The sequence below is a fragment of the Manihot esculenta genome, chromosome 13 (genome assembly GCF_001659605.2).
Source record: "Manihot esculenta cultivar AM560-2 chromosome 13, M.esculenta_v8, whole genome shotgun sequence".
Taxonomy (NCBI): Eukaryota; Viridiplantae; Streptophyta; class Magnoliopsida; order Malpighiales; family Euphorbiaceae; genus Manihot; species Manihot esculenta.
Genome location: NC_035173.2, coordinates 36083529 through 36097245, shown reverse-complemented (window position 1 = coordinate 36097245; position 13717 = coordinate 36083529). Strand labels below are relative to the sequence as shown.

The following is a 13717-nucleotide window of genomic DNA, read 5'->3' as shown; positions in this document are numbered from 1 at the left end:
CTCATCTCTCTTTGATAATGTGTTTGCAGCTGAATTAGTGACACCAGCTTATAAGAGATTGTAAAGTCATACCTCAATAGTTTTGTACTCCATTGCTGCTGTGTTGTGCTGTGCTGGTGTGGAAATTTGTTGTTCTAACAAGTGTTTCAAACTGTGATGATCTGTATGAACCATAAATTTGCTTCTCAACATATATGGTTGCCAATGTTGGACTACTAAAACCAAGGACATCCTTTCCCTGAGAGGGTCCTGGTAGATAAAAATTTGCTGAAATAAGCAATTGGCCTACTCTTGCATCAATATTGCTCCAACATCTAAACCAGAAGCATCGCATTCTAAAACGAAAGGCTTTGAAAAATCGAGTGCTGCAAGAACTGGAGAAGAAACTAAGGCTTGTTTCAATTGAACAAAGGCAGCTTGAGCTTCGCCATCCCTCACAAACTTAAACTGAGATTCTTTCTTGAGTAGTTGTGTCAAGAGCTGCATTATCATACTGTAGCCTTTGATGAACCGTCTATAATATTCAGTTAGACCGAGAAACGCACAAACTGCGCCTACAGACTTGGCTTGAGACCAATTTAACACACTGGAGACCTTTGCTGGATCCATGGCACCCCCTTGCACCAAAATCATATGCCCAGGATATTCTATCATAGTGTGCCTAAATGAGCTCTTCTTTCTCTTAACATGAAATTGATTATTGGACAACAGTTGTAAAACTGTATTGATATGCTGCAATTGTTCCTCCCATGTACAACTGTAAACCAGGATGTCATCAAAGAAACCAAGATAAATTTCCGCAAATATTTTCTAAATAGATCATTCATTGTAGACTGGAAGGTGGCTAGTGCATTCGTTAACCCAAAAGGCATCACTACAGGCTCATAGTGACCAAAGTGGGTGCGGAACACCGTCTTCAAAATGTCTGGTTCTATCACCTGATTTGATGATATCCTGACTTCAAATCCAATTTAGAAAAATATCGAGCTCCATGTAATTCATCTAATAATTCAATTATAATTTGTTGACCAGCATTGAAGGTTCCTAATTAGGAGGATTCAAATCTTTGGGATCCTAATTAGGCTTGTTAAGGGATTTTATTCTTATTGTAAATATTCCTAATTTAGGTTGACTCTTTGTGTATAATTACTCAAACCTTGTAAAGATCAATTCAATTGGAATAGAATAAAAAATTCCTCCTGAAATTCTTCATGATATCGGAGCTTTTTTTTTCTGATTTTAGGGTTTAAATTCAATTTTTCTCTTAGGATTTCTAAAACCCTAGATCTATCTTTTTGGTACTACCCTATCTAGGAACCCTTTTTTTTTATCTCACCGCCGCCACCAACCGAGTCATCAGACCGTTGCCGGCTAGCCGTCCAGTTCTAACGTCGGAAAGCCACGCGTGTGAGGCTCGCGCGCCCTCACAAGATTCTGCATCTTTCCAACACGCGGTGCGTGTGACATTTTCCAGTGGTCTTTTTTGAGAGCGATCCTTTCCGGCGGACTCGCCTTCAAGTCCCGCTTCTGATCTAATGGACCCATGCCTTTTTTGCTGACGAACAGTTTCTTTCTTCAGTAATAATAATTTTCCACTGCTTTTAACAGAAAAAATTTAGTTTTTTCTTGAAATGGCAATGACTTGTGTGGATAATGTAAGGACTTCTGATAATACTTTTGTTTCGTCTCTTGATTTTGCTCCATGGATTATTAATTATGGTGCAAATAGACATATGACAAGCTCCTCTGCAGGCTTCCTTAATTATCTTCCATGTCTACAAAAAGACACTATCAAAATTGCAAATGGTTCTTCCACTCCTATATTTAGAACCGGTTCTATTATTTATACTCCAAATATCAAGCTATCCTCTGTTCTTCATGTTCCTTGTTTCCCTCTTAAACTTTTATCTGTTATTGCTCTTATCAAAGCACTTAACTGTAAAATTAAATTTATATGTTAGAAGGAAATCTGAGTTTGAATTCACCTCGGGCTCTTTTTGGAAGAAATCAAGCATATAGTGGCATCGACGGTCGGGACACCCATCTTTCTTTGTTTTAGAAAAACTTTATCCTGATTTATTTTCCAAGGCTCAATGTGGTTCTTTAGTTTGTGATACTTGTGAGTATGTTAAGCATACAAGAACCTCTTATCCCTCCAGTAACAATAGGAGTACGATCCCTTTTGTGACCATCCATTCTGAATGAGATTCAGCAGCATTCTTCCTTCGTCGCTCATTATGTCCAGCCAAACGCCTGCAACAACTCTTTTTGGTTTCATCAAATTCTGATAGCTCATGGAATCTGTAACACAACATTCTCAATCAAATGATAGAAATACTAAAATTTTAGTACTCATTACTGATGATTTATATGTGTACATATAGAGGGGCAAAGAAAATTTAACGGGGTGAGACTAAAGAAAACTTGTGCTCATATGAGAACTAGCTTTCCAGTCATTGAAGATTTCCTTGCTCTCACCTAATTTAACATATATTTGCATGTGTGAGTTTCTGACATTGTGCAAATGCCGTAAATTCGACAGCATAAGGTGCCACATTAAACGCGGGGGGAGGGAGCGTGAGAACAAGACACTAGTTTTAGAACAATTGAAATTGACTAGACTGATGCAATAAAAAGTTCAAACAGACATTTAAACAATCATCTTGCAGGTTAAGTCTTATCTGAGCAAAAAATAAAAAATCATAATATTTATATTAAAATAGGCTGAAAAATATTAAGAACTAACAAACATATGCAAGCTAAATGTTTGGAAATCACTTTTGAAATTTGTTCTACCGAGCATTTTTTCAAATCATGCAAAAATGAAGAAATATTTTAAAAAACATGCAGGATCCGAAAATATTTTCGGATCCTGTGTGTCAACGGAGCGTGTTCGCCGGTCATACTGGCGAACACGCGTGGCATGTTCGCCACCTTGGGTGGCGAACATGCTCAAATATATCAAAGCTTCGTCAGGGCGAAGAAAAGTGTTCGCCACTTACAGTGGCGAACACTTTTCTTCTGCATGCAGAGCCACGCGGGCCTGCATGCACAGGGGAGACGTTGGCATTTATTCTTCCTCTCCCACCATCTCTTTCTTTTGAGCTTTCATTCTTCCTCTTCAGCACTGATTTTCCTCTCCGGCTCTTCACTTCTCCTCCTCCGGCTCTTCACTTCTCCTCCGGCTCTTCACTTCTCCTCCTCCGGCTCTTCGCATTGGCATAGATCACCACATCTTCTTCAACACACCGTTGATCAGGTTTTTCTAATTTTTTTTTTAATTTTAAAATATATATATATATATTTTTATTTTATATATGAAAATGAAATAATAAATTAAAATAGTAAGATATATTAAATTTAAAATTAAAAAATATAAGATATTTCAGAATAAATAGTATTGTTAATATAATTTTTTATGTAATTTTTATAAATTTAAAAATATTATTAAATGAAGTTAAAAATTTTTAAAAATTAAATAATTAGTATTTTAATTTAAGAGAATAAATAATTAATTATTTAAAAAAATGTTAACCGTCCATCAATGATTTAATTAAAAAAATTATTTAATTATATTTTTATGATAATTTTATTATATTTTTATGATAAGTTATCTGTAATGATAGTTTAAAATTTTTTTAAAAGAATATAATATTTAAAATTCAAATATTATAACAATATATAAATTAATGAGAATTAAATATATTTTATATTGAAGTTTTTGTAAATATTTGCAATATCATATAAAGTTTAATATTTTGAAAAGAAATATAATTAAAAAAATAATAAAATTTAATTACTAGAAATTTTTTTGTTTTATAATAAAATTAATACGATTAATAAAATATTTTAATTTGTGTATTATAATAAAATAAATAAAATTATAATAAAATATTTAAAATTAATTTTTGTATTATAGTAAAATTGAATTTAATAAAGTAATAAAATAAATAAAATTGGTGTAAAAGATTAAAAATTAATTTTGTATTGTACTAAAATTAAAATTTTTGAAAATAATAGAATTAATTTTTTTGAAATTAAATTTATTTTATAATTAAAAAAATAAAATTAATAAAATATTTAATGTTTGTATTATAATAAAACAAATAAAATATTTAAATTAATTTTTGTATTATTCTAATTTTTTTTTGTATTCTAATAAAATGAATTTTTTAAAATTAATCCGTTACATTTTTTATGTATTAAAAATAATTTTTAAAGAATATAATAATTTAAATTCTTAAATTATTTCATCCGTGTATTTCGTTTTTAATTTTTTTTATATTATTATTTATTTTATGTTTAAGTTTTTTTTAAATAATTTGTAATATGTAATGAAATTTAATTTTTTAATTAAATATAAAAAAATGTAATAAAATTTAACAGTTTTTGAAATATTGAATTAAAATGTTTAATAAAATTATTAAATTAATTAATTATTTATTTATTTATTTAATTGTTTTGATTAATAGTGTTAAATTGGTTGTGAGTTTATGATAGAATATTTGTTGTGAGTTTTGGGTAAAATATTTGTTGTTATTTTAGGATGGAATATTTGATGTGATATAATATTTGTTGTGATTAGGAAATTGTGTATTGTAATATCGAGACTCACTCCCAATATCCTCCTGTCCATTATCATCATCATCATCCTCAGTAGACATCCACGAATCATCGTCGTCCTCATCCTCGTCCTCGTCCTCGTACTCGTCCTCGTCCTCATTCTCTACTGTATCAGATAAATTAAATGACGGCCCTGCAAGACTATCACATAAACCATAATCATCAACTACATTTTGCTCTTCACATGGTTCATCATTTGATACAACAACAGTTCCAGATGGACCAATATCAGCATCCTCATTTGTAGTATCAACACAACGAAGTATCTTAACATATATTTCTATACCGGGTATATCACCAATTTGATACAAGTAATTAAACATACTAGACACGTCATCTTCACCCCATATCTCCATACATTCAAATTGTAAGGATCCATCCACAATTGTAGGCTTTCTAAAACTAATCGTCTCTATAAATTCATTATTCTCGGATAATCCAATTGCACGAGCAATTTTACCGACCAATTGATTAAAACTTATCCGTTTACCCAATGGAATAATCTTTGAAAAACCTCCATCATAATCGTAACCATTACAACTATTTATAACATTACCATCCCAATGAATATTAGCGTATGCAGGAAGTGCCATTTCTCTGCAAAAAAAATTAATAATAAATAATTTTACCACCATTTACTATATACATAAAAAAAAAGTAGAATATAAAATATTTAAAACTTACCTGTGTATCTTCTTTTGTATTCGAATCGATAAGAGTAGAAATAAAATTTTTGTGAGATAAAATGTAAATTTTGAGTAATTTATAATTTATAGAGAAATCGGAAATGAAAGTGATGTATAGAGGGATAGAGTGATTAGCATGCGTGATTTGTGATTGGGGGGTGATTGGTGGAATAATTTATAGAGAAACTGGAAATAGAAGTGATGTATAGAGGAATAGAGTAATTAGTAGGAGTGATTGTTGATTGGGGTTTAATTGGTAAAATAATTTATAGAGAGACCGAAAATAAAAATGATGTATAAAGAGATAGAGATGATTGGCGATTGGGGGGTGAATGGTGGGAAAATTTATAGGCGAAGATGGGTTCTAGTTCGACACCACCACTGTCGAACTAGACTCACGGGCTGTAAAGGGCCACATGCATGCCCCTACATGCATGGTATGGCCCTGCATCAGCTCTTCGCCAGCATGCATGCAGGGCCACATGCATGCCCCTGCGTGCATGTAGGGTACGGCCCTGCATCAGCTATTCAACACTATTTCAAAATAAAAAAATAAAATTATTTTATTAAAATAATTTTAAAATAAAAATTATTAATATATTAAATATTTTTAAAAAATATAAATTTTATTATCTCTTAATTTATATTTATTTTAAAAATATTAAATTTTCTTTTTAACAGTATAATAAATTTTAATTTTTTAAAAATAAAAATATATATATATATAATATTTTAATAATAAATAATTTTTTCATACACTATTTAAATTTATAAAATATTTTAATTTTAAAATATATAAATTTACTAAATAATAGATTAGATAATTTAAATTTAAATATTATAACAATAATACTATTAAAAATTAATTTTATAATAAAATTAGAAATAAGTTATTAATTGATTGATGATTAAAAAATATATAATTTTAAGTATACAAAATAAATTTAATATTAATATATTTTAATTAATATCAATGAATATATTTTAATTTAGTATAAAATTTTATTAATTTTTTTAAATTTTTTAAATATATATTTATTTTAAAAATTTTATTTTTACAAGAATGCTGGCGAACAAATTCATGTGAACAAATTTCTGTGATATCACATTCATGCAATTAAGTTCGCCACTATAAGTGGCGAACACTTTTCATACACTATTTAAATTTATAAAATATTTTAATTTTAAAATATATAAATTTACTAAATAATAGATTAGATAATTTAAATTTAAATATTATAACAATAATATTATTAAAAATTAATTTTATAATAAAATTAGAAATAAGTTATTAATTGATTGATGATTAAAAAATATATAATTTTAAGAATACAAAATAAATTTAATATTAATATATTTTAATTAATATCAATAAATATATTTTAATTTAGTATAAAATTTTATTAATTTTTCTAAATTTTTTAAATATATATTTATTTTAAAAATTTTATTTTTACAAGAATTTGTTCGCCAGCATCGCTGGCGAACAAATTCCTGTGGTATCACATGCATGCAACTGCATGCATGTGAAAAAAGTGTTCGCCAGTCAAAGGCTAGTGCATGTTCGCCACCCAAGGTGGCGAACATGCCACGCAGCGTAATTGTTCGCCACTTTAAGTGGCGAACAATTCTTTCCGCCAAGCTGGCTGCTCCCGTGGCACGGACGAGCTTGTTCGCCACTCATAGTGGCGAACAAGCTCAGCAAAGCAGAGTTCGACACCCATGGTGTCGAACTCTCCCTTCTTCGACACCATGGGTGTCGAACAAGCGTGTTCGCCAGTATGACCGGCGAACACGCTCCGTTGACACACAGGATCCGAAAATATTTTCGGATCCTGCATGTTTTTGAAAATATTTCTCCATTTTTGCATGATTTGAAAAAATGCTCGAAACCATCGCATACCATTCTCTTTTTCATCTAACAAGTCAACCAACCACGAATTGAGCATTTTAAATTTGGTTATCCTCCTCCAAACAGATTGAATCAGCACAAACTCAAGAAACTTCAATATCCAAAAATGTTGGCATCAACCACAAGTAACTGAAAAAATTCATCTTCAAAATGTTATTTAGTATATAAAGTTATTTCGTTTATAATTTTTATTTTCCCACTATTACTGTTCTATTGAGTCCTTCCTTCATTGGCTCACTTCCTGTTTGAAAAATTGGAGCTTCAATAGGACTGTCATTTTCATTTTTATTTTTTGGGTTGGAGGTGCATTAAATGATTATTGAGATTATGTGGTTGGGATCATTTTAGCTTCTTATAGTCAGAGGGCAGTGTGAATTTGATAGCACTTTTACAGAAATAGAATGAGTAACATATGCTGGGCCACTCTTCTTCAATTTTCTAACTTGCATGTTGTTTGAGATTTTGTATATGCGACGAGTTAGTTTAGTTGATCTTTTACTCTGATGTCTGTTTGATCGTTACATGGGTTAGATTGTTCTTGTTGGGCACTGTAGTTGGAAGGTAGTGATGACACCGAATTTGTTTTCAAAGAAATGGAAGAGAACAAGATATGTAGCGACCACTCTTTGCTTTATGAACTGTAAGCGGGACTTCTTGAAGCGAAAGAGAATTGGCAGCAAGCACATGTGATTTATTAGAAAGGCATTTTCAGGTCTCTTCTTCTAGTTTGCCTATGTTTTTTGGATGGTTGTTCGCTGGCTTCTCTCTCTTTGACATAGATGCTTTGCTCTTTCGGGTGATTAACCTTCTCTAATTCAAAGTAATTGTGATTATATTATGTAATAGGAATACCAAACCTCTTGAAAGGTTGAAGGGAGCACATGCTTTATTTCTCGATAGGATTTCTCACTGGGTAAATGGTTGTTCACTTCAAAAGGTATGCAAACACCCTGTAGAAGAAGATACAAAGCTATGCTGCTTGAGCTTTCCACTGTTAATTTTTTGTTTCCTGTGAAATATTATAAGTTTCTAAATACTGTTGATTTATTCATAACCAAGTCTAAATATTATGCGTAGTTGTTTGTTTTGGACATGTTAATGCTGATTGGCATTTTGACCAGGAGTACGTCCGTATAATGGATGAATTAAGAACATTTTTTATTTTTCTTTTTCTTTTTTTAGAGGTCCCCTTTTCAATGCTCTCTCACACTTTCATGCTTGTTTGTTCGAACCTCAAGTTAATTAAAAGGCACCTTTTTCCTTGCCCCATTTTCCTTATTTTTCTTGGCTGTAACTTTTATGTATAACATATTTGAATGGTAATTCTTTTCCCTTCGCATCACTTATTTAAACATCTCCGTTTCAGCTAATCTAATTTTAGGGACATTTATTTTATGACTCTAACTTAGTGTTGAAAGCATGTTCTTTCACATAGTCAATCTAGTGTAGCATGCCAGTTCTCTAGAGCTTAAGTCAGCGATGTACTACGAGTTTACTTTCTGTCTGCTTCTCTTTTGATAAGATTTCTTTTCTTTGAAAGGCTGGCTGATTCAAATTTGCATCTGAATTCCCATTTTACAGATTGATGGTGATGAACCAATTGGGTTGGTAAAAAATCGTGTTCATCCATGGTCCGGTTCAACCATGGAAGAGCTATTAAAGAAGATACACGCTCAAATCATGAGATATGATGTAAGACCATTCCATTTCTTGACTATTATGCCCATGATTCTTAACTGATCCATTTGACCAGTAGTTAGTATTACAAGAGTTCTCCTTGCTATTGTTTTAGGGATACCATCAACGTAACAAAGCTTACTCTGGGAAAGTGGACTTGTTATCTCTAGGAAATGCATCCAGAAACAAGATTGTTAAGATAAGTGATCCTGAATTTCAATTTGCATTATATCCTAAACTGCTTTGAGTCTACAGTTATTGAAATCTTTCATGTTGGAACAAGCTTAAATTTGTAAAAGAACTCATTTCTTCTTTATGCTTTAAAATGTAAGTGAAGGTAAACTACCGAGTGGTTTTGAAGAACCAGGGTGATGATAAGTACAAGATATTTAGCTTGATTTTGAGACCAAATTGATTAGTGTTTGTAGAAGCCTATTGTCTACTTTGCTTGCTTGAAAAGGGTTATTATGCAATCCTACTTGACTTCTATTACCAATAGAAAGACTTATCATGTCAAATATCTTTAGAATTAACCTTTGATACACAATAGAAATGGCATTTTCATTATGATGTGAAATTGTAGTTGACACATGATACTGAAGTCATTTGTTGATCCTAACAGGAAGAGTGCTCTACAGTATGATCTTTTAGTATTGTAAGTGTTGAAATTAGAATAATAAAGAAGAAAGAAGAAAATAATACCATGTTACATTTAAAATAATAAAGAATAAAATAACACGATAAAATTTATGTGATTGGCTACTAGAATCTACTATTAAGAATTGAATAATCACACAATCCAAAAAATAAGCACACAAAAAGAAATCAACATATAGATTTAATATGATTCACCAATTTGATCACGTCTACAGCGGTTAAAATTTTCTTATTTCTTTGTGAGTTTTCAAAATAGAATACACTAGGAGAATGTTACATATTTATATGTGACGAGGCCGACAGTTATTCTGTCGGAACAACCAAGTGGACGAGAAGCGAAGCGGAGGAAGAGGAGTACCGCCGGGAGAAGAAATCCAGGTAGGAGGAGGAAAGTGTAGACCAAAAGCTGCAAAAGATGAGAGAGCAGCTCTTGGCTGAGTTGGGAACGAAGGATCAGAATCAAACTCTCTTGCCCACCTCTTCACCCTTCTCGAAGTGGGTACAGCAGGAGATCGTCCCCAAGAAGTTTATGATGCCTCCTATGGCAGCATATGACGGGGCTGGCAACCCGAGGGAGCATTTTCTCAACTACAAACTTTTATGGAGTTGCAGACTCTGTCGGATGCTTTGATGTGCAAGGTATTCCCTACAACTCTGACAGGGCAGGCGTGGTTTAACAGCCTAGAGGCGGGGAGCATCAGGAGTTTCGGGGATCTAGCTAACGCCTTCATCAGCCGGATCTAAATTTTAAAAGCTTTTGTTTTTTCTCTTTTTGGTTTATTGAAGTGTTTAGCATTGTCAAACTCAGAGCAGATTATAATCGCAAGAACCGGTAGATCTTACAATTTACATTGGAACTGCGCCCATGTGAAAGGCCATAGCCGTTGCCCACTTCAAGCTTTTACACTTATCCATTTTCACTCCCTGTTTTTTTAATCGGCATCTTCGGAAATTTAAGATTTAGTTGTAGGAAACTCATTAATTAATACTTTAATTTTAAAAAATATATTAAAATTTTTTAAATTTATTTAACTAGTTTTTTTAAATTATTTTACTAATTAATTTCAAATAGAAATTTATTTATTGATAACTTAATTTTAAAAAAAAATATAATTAGTTTAGAGCATATAAAATATTTAACATTTTAAGATTTAGATCGATAGTAATTTCATCTGAGTAAATATGAGAGATTTCATATTTTATCCTCTCAATTTTTATTTTAAAAAAATAAAAAATAAATTTAATATTTTAAAAAATAAATATATTAAATTTTAATAAAAAAATAAAGATAAAAAAAATAATAATTCTTTAAAATAAATACATACCTCAATCATAATCTCAAGTAGAGGGATTGTATAAATAGAAAGGCTAATGAATATGTTGTTGCTCATTGCATGATTCCATTATTTAGAATCTAAGAACTTGGTTAATGATTTTCAGTTTTCCAAACTAATGATGTTATGCTTTTCAAATTTCTTTACTTTGTTAAAGTTTTCTTTTAAAGATTTTCATAACTACTCATAATGTGTAGTACCTACACCATAATTTTTTATTTAATATTTAATTAAGATCACCTTTTCATATTTTTTTAATTTTTAATTTATTCGGTCTAATATAATTTCAAACTGAATCGACCGAGTGCTTATTCTTAATTAAAATTATTAATTTTACTCTACTGCTAAGAAATTAAAAGTATATAAAATCTTAAATTCGAGTATCTATATCTATAAATTCTGAAATATTCATTTTTATAGTCGACAAGTCAATTGCATTAGTGTTTCATTTCTCATTATAATGATAAGTCATTTCACTAGGCTTTTATATCTCATTTGAATATTTAAAAAAAAATACTTTATTTAAAGTCAATTAATTATAAGCACAAAACATAAATTTTAATATGCAAATATGAAATAAGAGCTATTAAAGAATTAAATAAATTATTTATTGAAAAATATTTTTGAAAAAATGCAAATTATTTTGCATACAAACGGTATTGGGAATATGTTTTTCCCACTTACAAAAGCAGCATCATATTTCACTTTCCTTCTCTTCTTATCTTCTCTTTTTCATTTTTCAAAATGCCAAACATGGCATGGCTCCGTAACCTCACGATAACGACAAATGTCGTTTTGTCCAATTCTCTGCGGCCTAGATTTCATTGCACTTTGGCTCACTGTTCACCCTAATTATCCCTTTAGCTCTAGGCATTGAGCATATGAAACCACCCTTCAGCAAGAGCAGCTATTGGGTCTGCCGTCGAACTCAAGATTAGAACCGGTCAATGGTTTTTTCAAGTTTGAATTTTAGCTTAAAACCGAATACTGCGGCTGCTGTAGTTGTATCTTAATAAACTCGAACCTGAATCAATATTCAAACCGATGGTTTGATTTCATTCAAACAGCAAATTAACTGTTGATCTTTATGGTCTACGTTTAACTCCGACACTCTCATGTGTTTCTTGCCTAATTCTAGGTAACTTAGTAGTCCTAAATACGGCTATTAAGAACAGTTTCAAATTTTATGAGAGAAGTCACCGACACTAGTTAGTGGATAACGTGAAACAAAATCCATTGAGCCCATTGAGCCCACCGATGTTACAAGTAAATTAATAAAATGGTCTCGTCTGCATCTCTTGCCTGTACTAAGATAACCATTTTATCAATATACTACATAAAGATAGTGATAAAATGAATTTAATTTAACTCTAAAAAGATATTTTATAACATTCTTGTCCATGTTGATGAACATGTAAAAAATTCAAAATAGTCCAATTTCAAATTATAAACATATTGGCCTGGGCCAGCTGGTTGGGCTTTTTCCTATTTGCTCCCTTAAATTTCTAAGTTCTCTGCATTCTTACCTTGTTATTAAGCTTCAATTTGAAAGTATTCTGCATCTTGTTGCATTGGTTAGAAGATGAGTGATTATATGTGCTTATAGTTGACCGTTAAAGCGGCTAATGAAAGGTTCGAATCCCAGGCCCCATCCGGCTTACCTATCCACATAAAAATGGTGACACATAAGCTTGTTAATACAGCTGCAAGTGATGAAGATAGGCAAACTTATGCAGCCTAAAGTGATAGCAGTAGTCATGAACACGATCAAAATAAAGCTAATTTTAAACATTTTGCATCTTTGACTCTGTTCCTTTACAGAAAATCTGTCTCTTCCATTGCTTTTTCAAAGATGGTGATAGGATGTTGATACTCAGAAACCCACCTTTTGTTCACTTCAAATCAAAGTAACTCAATTTGCACAGGCTTCTTTGATTTCACTGGATGGCAAAATGGCTATATCACTCCATATATGCATATTTTAGGCGTGTTTTATTTTCTCTAAATAATTGTACATGGTTATCCATTTACCCAAAAGTTTCTTTTTTCTATTAACCAAGAGCTTTTGGAATGGCAAAAGTCACAACATTCATGAACTGCAATTTCTTATGTTCCCAAATAACTTGTGATCAGCCTATGGGGTACATCGGCGATGGATGGGTGTGTAGTTTTATATATGAGCTTGTCATAATTTTAATTTGATCCAAAAGTTGCGGTCCTTTTGTGCACGGTTAATCTTTGGAAAAAAACGAAAAGACTAAAGTTGCGGTCCTTTTTCTAGTGGCATTATTAAAATAATAACCTTTTAAAATTTGAAAATTAAACTAAACCAGTGTTTAAAAATTGTTTTAGATAGTATATATTATAAACATATGGATTTAGTATCTAACTCTCTAAAGCGTGTTGGAAAATTTTCAAGTGGTATAATTAAAATAATCAAAAAAAACTTTGCCTTATTTACCTTCTTAATTATTAATAATAAAAAAAAATCAAAATCCAAAAAAAAAAATCATCTTTCCCTTGATCTAGTCGAAATTGTGATATGCTTCCTTTTTCATTTATATTGTCGTACCTAGTCGAAATTGTGATATGCTTCCTTTTTCATTTATATTTTTTTACTTATTTCTAGTCGAAATTGTGATATACTTCCTTTTTCATGTATATTGTCTTAACTATTTCTAGTCGAAATTGTGATATGCTTTCTTTTTCATTTATATTGTCTTACCTATCTCAGTAATTTATGAGAATCAATTTGAATAATATAAAAAAAATTCTGCACCAAAAAATAAATTCGCTCTTTCCTGGTAATCATCTCTGTATTTCTCAAT

The 13717-nt window shown here is 30.9% G+C and overlaps 1 protein-coding gene and 1 long non-coding RNA gene across 2 annotated transcripts in view; one reads left to right on the top strand and one right to left on the bottom strand.

Annotated features, from left to right (window-relative positions):
* Window positions 1–13717, bottom strand: part of LOC122721591 (putative E3 ubiquitin-protein ligase RING1a) — a 40041-nt gene that overhangs the window by 7217 nt on the left and 19107 nt on the right. The gene's annotated exons all lie outside the window — the stretch shown is intronic.
* On the top strand, window positions 7579–9788 carry LOC122721596. Its single transcript, XR_006348279.1, has 4 exons — window positions 7579–7933; window positions 8068–8158; window positions 8803–8913; window positions 9014–9788. It is a non-coding gene; the product is annotated as an uncharacterized LOC122721596 (long non-coding RNA).